Genomic DNA, 8224 nt, shown 5'->3' with positions numbered 1-8224 from the left:
TTTTTTTTTTTTTTCGATAAAATAAGATATTTAACCGAATGTGCAGAAAAATTTGTATCTATGATGCATAATTTAATTGCGAATGTATCTCCGTGCGCTCGGCCGGAAGTATCAGTAACGGTACGAACATTTTTGCCTCGGATATATATTCGTTATCTACCATATATACAATCATACATGATATATATAGCTCGCAGATATCCTGTCATTCGTATTTCTAATATCTTGCAATCTTTTAATCCCAATTCATGTATCATTCCGAAAGTATTTCTTCGATCTTTAACAAAGTTACATGAACTTTATTAAGAAGAAAATAGATTCATAAACAATGAAAATAATTAAATTAGATGTTAATGTAGTTGTTTAAATGATGAAACGCTATACACGATTCTGAGTGTCATTGCACCAATCAATCCTGCTATTTGATACTTTAACGCATAACGAAAGTATATCGCGAAAAGTACTGTAACAGACATTGAACTGTGTAGACGCGATGGAAAAAAATATAATTACATAATTATGGGACCTTGCGATTAAAAGAAAAAGCAATCCGGTTTTATAAGCGCGCTGTTAAAGCGAGTTCCCTCGAGGTTGTCAACGGAACCATTATGAGAGTGACGGGGCAAGAACTTGATAACTATTAATGTAATAAATACGAGGAGGCGGACGAGAAAATATACTTCAATTAAATTACACGCTTTTCAAGTTATTCCAACATTATTATTAAATATAAATTTCCAAATACATTATACAAAGTGCATTGAATGCCGCCAAATTGTCTCGTCAAATTTGTCCCCTCGATGTCGTTTTTCAACAAATTTTCGTCGTTCCGCGCATATATAAGATCGTCGATGATCAATTTTCGCAGCTTCGGGTATCGACCGGTGTCCATTATTGGTACTTTATGCTCGATTATCGTTCATCTAGAATTCTCGTTAAGATATCACTTTACGACATATCGGATTCATCGATCGTTCGATCAAGAACAGGAACGCGATGCCTCTTCACATACACAACCACGTCGAGCAGATGCGTATATACGTGCGATGGCCTTAAGGTAGACAGGTGCAAGGACGAGGAAATAGATATTACGACTGTCAAAGAGTGACGGATCTTCGAAGAGAGTTTATTTCGAAGCTACGAATCGTATTACGTCTTCCACGAATAGATTCTCCGTAATGAACAAGATCTCTATTTCTCTGATCGTGTCACGTTAGTTTCCTTAATTATACAGTAGAGACACATGTAGCAGTAGTGCATCAGCCAGTCCATCAACTTGCTACATTTTGCAGCAGTCTGTCCGGGATCCCGTGAGAATTTCTTGCCAGAGAGAACTTTTATCACTTTCTTCTATACGGTTAGACCGTTACGTAATCGTATTACATTTGCAATGACAAAGTAAAATTCATTATTTAATATTTTACCAAATATAAATTAAAAAAATTATGAAACTATTGAAAATTACTTAATTAGCGTTAATCTATACACGCTCAAGGCCAAGATAATATTAAATGCAAAACAACTACTTAATTGTACGTAATGTTGGATTATCGTGCATTCCGTTATCCGTGCATTGAACAAAATACGACAAAATACGACAAAATACGACAAAATAAAGAGATAAAGATGATATTTCTTCAATATAACATTGGCCTTCGTATTTTTTTAACTAGTAACAAGATTACACGCACGTGAATGTTAATTATTTTGTCGCGATTACGTATCTTGGTTCAAAATTAGTTACCAGAAATTTCTGGTTCAAAGTGTAACTTTATTATATCAATTGTACAATGTTGCACCGAGTAAAAAGCAATTTTTTGACTAAAAAGCAATCTGGAATCTGAAAATTTCATCGTGCATCGCGTTCACCTAGAGAATAAAAGCGCGTGTGCTGTTTCATCGAACATATACGAAAGATGATTATTCTCGAAGGAATTCCAAATCCAAAACGTAATCCCGTGTTCCAAATTTTTACCGAGGTGGCTTACGGCAAACAGTTGTAAATCATTTCGTGGCTCGCACCTACGGGATTCTAAAAGGAACCGGGCTATTCAAGAGGAGACGTCCCTCGTCTAGACGGTGATTCTATAAACACCGTATATAAGCGCCGTGTACGCTAGTTGAATGCATGCAAATGAGTATTAAAACGTTTTCTATGTACCCGTTTATGTATGTGCTCGTCGCCTATTTACCGGTGGGTAAACAACAGAGAGAGAGAAAGAGAGAGTTTTCTCGTCCAACAATAGACGCATTATGTTACCCGTCGTATTATGCATATACTACTGCCGGCTATATCGTGATACGCACGTGTGTATAAATGTACGTGCGCGAAATACACCGAGGCATTACGATTCTACGGCGCGAACACCGTGGATCGCCTTTGTTGGCCTCGCCTTAAAAATACGCGAGGGCCCCCATTTGGATACTGGAGAAAATGAAAGCTCGTGCGTGAACGAGAGTGACGGTAAAGGATATGGTAAGGAGTGGACGTGACCGCAGACCACCCTATGCATCGCTCTTATGACCCTTTAGGTCCTCAGTTACGTATCCTTACTTTCTTCTTACCGCAACTTTTATCCTAAATACGCTTTATATCCGAAACTTGTATGCAAAATACTTAATACCTGAAAAAAAAAAATACGAGGATACGAAGTACAAAGTAATCAATGTCATCGTCGTGAATAAATTAAATATGATGTCTCCGAATGCTGGTATCATTTCGAGTAGTATCTCAAAAAAGTCGAAAGGAGAATTGGCGAGTTTTAAGTTATCTAATTTCAGTCGTGCGTAAGTGTCAAACATAAACGATATTGCAAAGTAGGAAATGAAAGCGTTCCAAACGTTGCTTGTAAATTCCTCGATATTTTGTGCCATCGTAATTGATAAAATGCTCATCCTTTCGAGATCGTTTCTTCGATTTAGATGTAGAATACGATGAAAGATATTCTCGTGGATTTTTAGATATATATATTCGATAATATATTCGTATAGACGATCAACGAAGTTGCGTGCAACGCGAAGGAATATACGAATAGAGGTATGAAAAGGTATTCGTTTTAAAGAGAACGACTTTGTTATCGAAAACACGCTTTCTTGGAGATGTCATGCGAACCTTCGTCCAGCAATGGATGCATTATATTACACCCCGCATTATGCAGAGTACGATGTACACGTAAGAATGCCTTCGGCAGACGCAGCATGAATATCAAATGTTCCTTATTGCCTGGTGTGTGGGCACACCCTAAAATTTAAGACGATGGACGACGCCAAGCAGAAGAAAACGAAAGCCTTGTGTACCTTTGTCGCCCGACGTTTCTCTTTCACGCGATATTTTTGGACCTCTGTCCGAAGAATATTACGCAATTCATTCCCTTTTAGTTTCTTTTCCACGCGTGGTTTTTCTTTTTCTTTTTTTTTTTTTTATTACGTCCAACAGATTTGCTAACAAATCCAGGAAATTATTTCACTTAGGAAGTTAAAAATCTCTTTCTTATTGTTATTCTAGAAACAATAACCGATGAAAGATAACGACTTACGTAACCACGACTAATTTAGAGAAACTATACTACGATGAAACCATATTATGTTCATTACTTTACGAAAATTTTTCGTAACGATGCATCAATTCACGTATAAATTAAATTAAAAATATATTCTACGATGGCCACGATATTCATCGACGATGAAGGCGTCACGTCTCTGTCGTAATAGATTATCGTTTATTAACATGCACGATGCAACATCGTAAATAAAGAAGTGGATAGAATATAAAATGTCTAATCGACTCGTACAAGTACATTTCAAAGATACCTTTTTCTCGATGACTAAATGCTAACTACTTTTATGTAAATGCACTTGAACTATTAAATCGAACTCACGATTTTAAATATAACTTTTACAGCTCGATATAACAATTTTTTTATTCAACAAGAAAGTTATTGTAACGATTTTCTCAATGAAATTTGGGTTAAACATTAGGAATGATTATTTATTCGCGAAATAAGAACAAACGGGATCTGATATCGCGTGAAAAAAAGACGACTTCCTCGTTTTCTATCAAGTAGGAAGCAGTTACGTGTTTTCTGTTACGCGAAGCGGAAGCATCGTGAAGTATCGTGGGTTCGGTGGCCGGTCGAGGCTTCTTCGACGCGGTTGATATTCCTCCACGTGGAAAAAGAATAAAACATGTGCTTTGACTCTTTTATAAGAAACACACTTTATGAATTTCACCGACCCTTTTTTCCTTTTATCTATAAAAGGCAATCATATGCTTCTAAACGAACTATAATTTGAAACGTTAATGCAACACACCCTCCATTAAGGATTATCGTGTAAAATGCAAAGCTTAGCTCCGTATAATCTCTCGAATAATAATTCAAGTATCCAAAGTGTTATCTTTATTTTTTAATAGATAACTTGGGAATCGGATAATTTACTTGCGATTAAGAAGTTCAACTATCGATGAATATTGTTAAACAAACGAATATGAAGATGAATACGAAGCGCAAAAAGAACGGCACTTCGTTTCGAAGATCGAGGTTAACATCTCGTCGACCTCCTTTCATCGGGATGCAACATACAAAATTCGATGCGTGACATCTTTCACTTTGGCGCAGAAAATTCGTTTCGCGCATACAAAGAGATCAAGTTTTGTGAATGGACCAGGTAATTCTTTCGGCCACTTTTGACCAAAAGGAAGAATCTCTTTAAAGGGGGCGATGATTGACGAAACGGACTTACGACACGGAATATCAATGAAAACGAAGCCTGATTCGCATGACAAGAGACGGAGACACGCGACTCTTTACGGGATTCTTTCCAGAAACAATCGATATCATTGTTCGAGAAGAAAAAGTAATATCGTTCTAGGGTGCATTGGTTATCTCGAACAATTAATTTCAAATAAAGCTTATACTTAATTAGAGCAATATAATTATATTTAATTAAATCCAGTTAACGGATGATAATAACTTGCCATGCTTCGACAATTCTTTTCTTTTGTTTTCGCTTTCCTTGAGCATACGTATATATATACGTGTTCGATGCAATAACACGTAATTGGTCTTCATTGACAGTATCTGTTCATGATACAAACTACACGTGATAAAAATGAAAGATTCGCTGAAAATTCATTCAGATAATAATAGAGAAAGGAAAGAAAGCTGCTTAATATTTTTTCATCGATTTCTTACGATTAATCGCAATTCCCATCGATTCTTTTTACATTTCGAGAAACAAAATCGCTCGTTAATCCAAATCCAAAGTCCAACTGTTCGTTTCAGATATCTCGTTGGCTTTATTTACCAAAGTTTCTTTTTTTCAAAAAACCGCAGAAATTCTTTTTCTGCCAATCTCAAAGCGATATTACAAACGTAAAAAAAAAAAAGAAAAAAAAAAAAGTCATCAGCCAAGATTATTCCTAACACCACGCGTTTTTTCGCTCCAGATAAAACACGCATCCACGTTCATCCACGAACGGCATGGAAGAAAAAGATAGCCGGCCGATCGGCGTAATCGATCTCGACAGGTAATTATTACGATCGGTTTGAAAATAAATCGATTCCGTCAGCCGGGTCGTCGCCGGGCAACCGTGGATCGTTGTGAAAAACGTCTGTTAAACGGCCTAATAATAAGATCACGACGAATAACACGCAGAGGTTCGATCTTGGGAATCGAGGATGCGCCTCATCGGGATCGATTTGCGCATCGAGCACGCCGATCCAGCCGCTGTACAGTTATCCGTAATATCGGCATTCGTTTATCCGTGGCCGCTACTTACGGGTTATCTGCTCGCCTCTGCGGTAAGAAGGTTGTCCATATTATAAGTCATCCGCCGTATGTGGGACACGTTCGCGTCTTCCATATGGTCGAAGGATGAACGTGTAACGTCCGCGATCGCGCGTGTCGATAAATCGGTTTCGGGACAACGGTGATGAAAACCGTGACGTTAATAGGATCGAGTTCACGTCATATTTATTTATAACGAAGATTCGTTTCATAGACTTTTGAGAGAGAGAGAGAGAAAGAGAGATGATTGGAATCCGTTGGTTTGAAGACACACTTGATCTCATCATTGGTGACATCACTGGTGGATTCTATAATGAAATTCTTGCAACGGAATTGTCCACATCGTCCCTCATGCGATGCGAGATAGATTGTTTGGTATGAAATAATCGCACGGTGATTCGATTTTAGAATAGCCACAGAATGGAACGCGTGTATCGCTTCTGGACGATGCAGGCATTCTTGCCTCTCTCCCCTTTTACATTGGTCGGGTCGTGTGATTAGAATGATTCTCATCTGTGCACCGACCAACCTTCTTGCCGCGCTTCGAATATCCGTTGGCCGCAAATTGTGCGCCGCGAAATTGCGCTTAATAAGAGCACGTCGATCGAACAAGAATTAGAGTTGGAGAGTATTGAACGGTTCCTGGCGTTTTCGCCAGCCTACCCTTTTTTTTGCTCGACATTTTGAAACCTTGACCGTTGTACATCTTGATGCATCGTTTGGATCATTCGTAATCTCGTTTCACGATCGAAAGTTGCGCGTTCTGGGTGGTCTAGGATAGAAATAACGACGAGATCAAAGTCTATCGAGGAAAAATAGAACGAACGAAGAGTCGGTGCGTTGATAGATCGATTCGAGTTGCCGAGATGATTCGATCTCGTGGAATTTGATGCGGATCTAGATAACGAAAAGCACAGAAATCGTAACAGTACAGATATGAAATATATCCACTTTTCTCTCTCTTTTATTTCACGAATCGAAACATCGAGTTTGAGCAATTTTTTAGACGAACTTTTTAGTGAAAGGAACCGTTCGAAATTTCATCTTCGAAGCGGGAAAATTTCCGATGTATTTGCTTTTTGATTCCAATCGAGAACGTATAGAAGCCCCGAGATAAACTCAATTACAGACGCGTGTCCAGCGGCTGTGATTACACGCGTTATGAATGAAATACTAGCGTACACGCTTCGAGCGATCCGAGACAAACATCGTCGATCTTGCACCAAGATACAAGCCACCGACATTCACGGACAAATTTTAGCGTTTACGTCCGATCTTTAATCACGCTGGCGCCTAACGGAGACCACACTATTATTTAGCCGTACGTTGAACGCGAGGAGGGGCTTGATCCAGCTGTAATTTCAGCGTTGTCTTAGAAATACGGGATGGAACCCGTTCCTTTGTACCGAGTAATGCAGCAAAAAACCGACATATCACAGGAAACCGAGGATGCCTTTTTCTTCTTTTCTTTGTTCAACGATTTACACACGGACGAGAAATGACAGATGGATGGTCTCCGCGTCTAATCCGCGTATGGTTAATTTAATCTTCGCGGTAAATGAAATACGATAGTAGAAAGGGTGTATTTAACAGCAAAGATGATAAATAATAATATCGCGTAGATAAGGGAATTCTTTTTTCGCGCGACGAGCAAAGAAAGTAATGTTTAATTCATTACGCGCAGATGTTAAATTTTCATTAGCATTCTATTAATTTATTAATAGAAATTAAAAAACCAAAGAAGAGAAAACTTGCCGTATAATGAAAGTACGACGGGATCAACAAACGTATCTTTTCCCTGAGAAGAGAAAAGATTTAACGATCGTCGTTTAATCGGGAGTTGAATCAAGAAGGAATTTTTACGAGTTTCGAGAAAGGGACTCGAGCATATCGAAACCCGTCTTCTTTCTTAAAAAATACGTATAAAAAGTAACTGTAAATCCGACACCGTTCAAGCCATTCCTCCCGTTCAACTAATATCGACTGTTTTTCGTGATAAACTTGTCGTTAGTTCCACCGAACGAGCATAAATTCATACATTCACTGTTCTAATTATTATTCACGGACAATCGAATGCATCTGCTTCCGGGGATTGTGTTTCGTCTTCTAGAAACATTCGAAAATGATGCGCTTTTTATTAATACCTCCTCCACCAATTTTCAAATGAAATTTTTTCAAAGACCGCGTTAAAAAGTTGTTTCGACTTTACTTATTTTCACGAATTATAATTTTATTATTATATTAATTAAAGAACGTTGATCGCTAATCGATGAATATTTTAATATTTTGATATTGCTTTGATGACACGAGCGGACGAAGATGACTTTTAGATAGGCAAAGTAGGATAATCAAGATCGGTCGAGGTTTCGCGTAATTTGCAATGATAATGAGGCGCCCGATTAATTTAAGTCAGGTGGCAGCGAGGACTTAAGAGGCG

At 38.2% G+C, this 8224-nt stretch overlaps 1 protein-coding gene and 1 long non-coding RNA gene across 2 annotated transcripts in view; one reads left to right on the top strand and one right to left on the bottom strand.

The window, feature by feature from the left end:
• LOC102673014 overlaps positions 1-8224 on the bottom strand; it is a 49514-nt gene that overhangs the window by 4318 nt on the left and 36972 nt on the right. The gene's annotated exons all lie outside the window — the stretch shown is intronic.
• Positions 5068-8224, top strand: part of LOC116184986 — a 19567-nt gene continuing 16410 nt past the window's right edge. The window contains exon 1 of the long non-coding RNA XR_004149674.1: positions 5068-5527. This is a non-coding gene — a long non-coding RNA (uncharacterized LOC116184986). The remainder of the gene's footprint in view (positions 5528-8224) is intronic.

The sequence above is a fragment of the Apis dorsata genome, unplaced genomic scaffold (assembly GCF_000469605.1).
Source record: "Apis dorsata unplaced genomic scaffold, Apis dorsata 1.3 scaffold_82, whole genome shotgun sequence".
Taxonomy (NCBI): Eukaryota; Metazoa; Arthropoda; class Insecta; order Hymenoptera; family Apidae; genus Apis; species Apis dorsata.
Note: the sequence above shows the minus strand (reverse complement) of the source record. Positions and strands in the feature narration are given on the sequence as shown.